The 4,105-nt window shown below is 37.4% G+C and overlaps 1 pseudogene; it reads left to right on the plus strand.

The window, feature by feature from the left end:
* The first annotated feature begins 2,150 nt into the window (after positions 1-2,150).
* On the plus strand, positions 2,151-2,799 carry LOC129244228 (sideroflexin-1-3-like; annotated as a pseudogene).
* The last annotated feature ends 1,306 nt before the right edge of the window (positions 2,800-4,105 follow it).

Here is a 4,105-nt window from a genome sequence, read left to right on the forward strand (position 1 = left end):
TAGTGAGCCAGGTTGCCGACACTGCAGTATACAGCCGTACATAATACAGCCTCACACATAATTAGGGAAGTAAATATTTGATAATATTGTTTTCAAAACATAAGCTTCTATTGGTTTTATAGCCAAAAAATTGTTTGTGCCTTTGCCTAAACTAGCATTCTAAAGGGGTATTTTTTAAGCGCTATAGCAAAGTTTTAAAAAAAAACACACGTAAAATTAAGAAAAATGCATGACATTTTTATTCAAATCGATAGTACAGTCCATATAATTTAATGTTTGAAGATTATTTCATGCAAATGTTGACCGCGACTGCGCTTCAAATAGTCCAGCCGCTTAGTCTAATTTTGGTATACTCTTTCCAATGTTTCGGCCGGTATCTCACATATAAATGCTTTAATGTTGTCTTCCAATGCGTTAATTGAAGCAGGCTTGTCTGGCTTGTCTGAATAGACATGAGCTTTAACATAGCCCCACAAAATATAATCGAAAGGCGTTATATCCCACAACCTGGGTGGCCAATTGACAGGTCACGAACTCGCCTCTCAACAACTCCAATGTTACACGTGCTGTGTGGCATGCGGCACCGTCTTGCTAAAACCACATTTTTTGCAAGTCAAGCTCTTGCATTTTGGGCAAAAAAAAGTTAGATATCATTTCACGGTAGCGCTCACCATTCACAGTTACGTTACGATTTGCAGCATCTTTGAAGAAGTACGGTCCAATGATATCTCCAGCCCATAAACCGCACCGAACTGTGACCTTTTCTGGATACATTGGTAGCTCTTGCAATTCTTCTGGCTGATCTTCACTCCAAAATCGACAATTCTGCTTATTTACGTACCCATTGATCCAAAAATGAGCTTCGTCGCTGAACACAATTTTTCGATAAAAAAGTGGATCTTTAACTTTGTTAACAACGCATATTTATAATAAAATTCAATGATTTGCAAGCGTTGTTCGTTTGTAAGACGATTCATGGTTGAACTATAGGCCAAACTGAACAGATAAAAGCTAAAAAATCACCCGTTATAATTGGTACTCCCTTTTTGGGAGTTTAGCCGAGCTCCTACTCCAATTTGTGGCGTGCATCTTGATGTTATTCCACAAATGAAGGAACCTACAGTTTCAAGCCAACTCCGAACGGCAAATATTTTTTATGAGGAGCTTTTTCATGGCAGAAATACACTCGGAGACTTGCCAGTGCCTGCCGAGAGACGACGGCTATTAGAAAAAACGTTTTCTTCATTTTAGTGTTTCACCGAAATTCGAACCTATGTTCTCTCCGAATTCCGAATGGTAGTCACGCATCAACCCATTCGGCTACGCTGGCCGCCTGTTATCACATACTTAATAGATATTTGAGTAAAGGTTTCATATTGATGGATCAATTAGAATACTTATTTTGTACATACAATAAGTATATATCTGTCAATTAACCGAAGTCAAATTGGCCCTTTTAAGACTCCGCCAAAAACTAAGCAAACGTACAATCAAAAACCCATCACGGAAGTAATAGTAAAGATTAAAACCAAAACTTTTAAAAGAAATTTGTAGATATGTAACCATTTGCAAAGGTACTAACTTAAAAAAATAATATTTGATCTTAGAAAATCGTTTCGCAAAAACTAGGAATATAACATACATATATTCCTTAAGGAACAAACCCTTTAATATTATTTACACTCAGAAGAATAAAATATACAAGTAATACTTACGTACCCGTAAGTAACATCTATCTACTCGCATGAGTGCTTATAATTTTCATTGAAACCCTGAACATACCTGAAAAGAAAAATATATATAGACGTAAGTTAAATATCAACGAATAAAAATATCCATCAACTTATTTATGTTAAAAATATACATTTGTGTAATATAAAAAATAATAAAAATACATTACCCCTTTTTTCATTGAAATTATAAAAGCGTATTGTAAAAAAGGTTGCAAGTTTTATCTATGCTTCTTATAACATCCTATAACACCACTACACCAATACCTAATTTTTCGAAAAAACACACAAACAAACAAACAATCAATCAAAACAGCATTACAAATAAAAAGTCAAAACTAAAGTTCTATGTTAGTTAATTGATTTTTCCACACGTCACGCAAGTTTTTATTTCGTTAAATACCTATATCACATTTTCCAAAAGTCGACACCGTTCAACCAAAATTCGATCAGCGAACCTATTTCGGACGCTTCAAACACTTATTCTTGTTTACCAATCCTCTCAACGTGTTCACCAGTAGCGTAGGACTAAAGCGGGCTGAACATACCATCAGGAACTGTCGTGCCGGCAAGGATGTGTCCAACGAATGAAGCGCACTAGATGAACTACGCCATGCCAAATATATTTATGATTCTGCATTGTATCCGGAAACTAGCGAAAAGTCATCGCTTATGAAACGCATGTCAGCACAAATGCCAATGAATACCGTCATCACAGGCTGTATGCTCGGATTTCACAAAACTACGCGCCCCGTCATTTTCTGGCAATGATTCATTCAGACCTTTAACGCTACCGTCAACTATGCAAATCGTTCGGGCACTACATCTCTCACCATTGGTGTCTGGTTATTGGTGGCGCCATAGCTACTGTCTTGTCACTGAATCACCTTACAGCAAATATGTCGGCCGTTTATTGCTATCCGTAGCTATTTCTGCGGCGAGGTTCATCAATGAACTGTTGATGAGTTTGTATGAAATACGGCACGGAGTACAATTGTACTCAGATTCCATTTCCCACACAGTGGAAGTGTGCTGTCGTAGTAATGGTCCCAAAACCAAACAAACCTGAAAATAACGTCAAGTCCTACCGCCCCATTAGTTTGCTCGTAACATTCTCGAAGATATTCGAAAGAATATTTTTGAAAAGAATATTACCTGTAATTGAGGATCAAAATATCATTCCTGAACATCAGTTTGGGTTTAGAGTTGGGCATGGCACACCAGCACAATGCCACAGAATTGTGAATGTTATTACAGATGCGATTGAAAGAAAAGAATACAGTTCTGCAACCTTTCTTGACGTACAACAAGCATTCGACAGAGTTTGGCATATGGGACTACTCTTTAAAATTAAAAAACTTTTACCAGTACATTTTTACTTAGTGCTTAAATCTTACCTAAGCGACAGGCACTTTTATGTAAAGCACCAAAATGCGTCATCTGAAATATATAGTATCAACGCAGGTGTGCCTCAGGGTAGCGTTTTAGGCCCAGTCTTGTATACGATATTTACTTACGACATGCCGACAACAGAAAAGGTAGAAGTGGCGACTTTTGCTGGTGATACAGCCTTCATCGCATCTAGTGAGTCCCCTGCAGAGGCCTCCTCCCTGCTACAAAATCACTTACACACTTTGGAAACTTGGCTCAATAAATGGAAAATTAATATTAATCATGAAAAGTCTATTCATGTTACATTTACACTAAGAAGAGAACAATGTTAATTAAATTATTTAACTATTGAAAAATTAATAAAAAAAAAAAATTAAAAAGGATTGGAGGAACGTCGTAGTCAAACCTTAAGCCACATATCAGTCAAACTCACAATCAGCTTCTGAAGAAATAAGGAGAAGTGAAGATATTGAGCACTTGAATAGCAGCAAAAACTATGAAGCGTATAGTGAATCGTGCGTCTGATGTTGAAGCTCCGAATATGCGACAACACTTAACTACATAAATTGACCATTGAGAACAGCATAACGACTGCTGCGACGGGCACTTTGTTAAATATTTTAGGCAAACATTTTTCAGGGCTTTCTTGTTGTTCCAGGACTCTTAAAAGTATATGTATGTATATTTTATATTTATATATTATACTATTTGATTTACATAGTATGTTTTTTATGTTTCTGAATATGCAGCGATCTGGTGACTGACGTACAGAGCAATCTTAAATTATGGAGGGAACACTTCTCGAACCTGTTAAACGGTGACAGCTGCGCATGTCATAGAGAATGTGAAGATCCCGATACCCCAATCGTTGACGACGGAGTTGTCGTTCCGTTACCCGACCATGACGAGGTGAGAATAGCGATAACGCGGCTAAAAAACAACAAAGCTGCGGGCGCCGACGGACTGCCGGCTGAGCTATTCAA

The sequence above is a fragment of the Anastrepha obliqua genome, chromosome 4, assembly GCF_027943255.1.
Source record: "Anastrepha obliqua isolate idAnaObli1 chromosome 4, idAnaObli1_1.0, whole genome shotgun sequence".
Classification (NCBI taxonomy): domain Eukaryota; kingdom Metazoa; phylum Arthropoda; class Insecta; order Diptera; family Tephritidae; genus Anastrepha; species Anastrepha obliqua.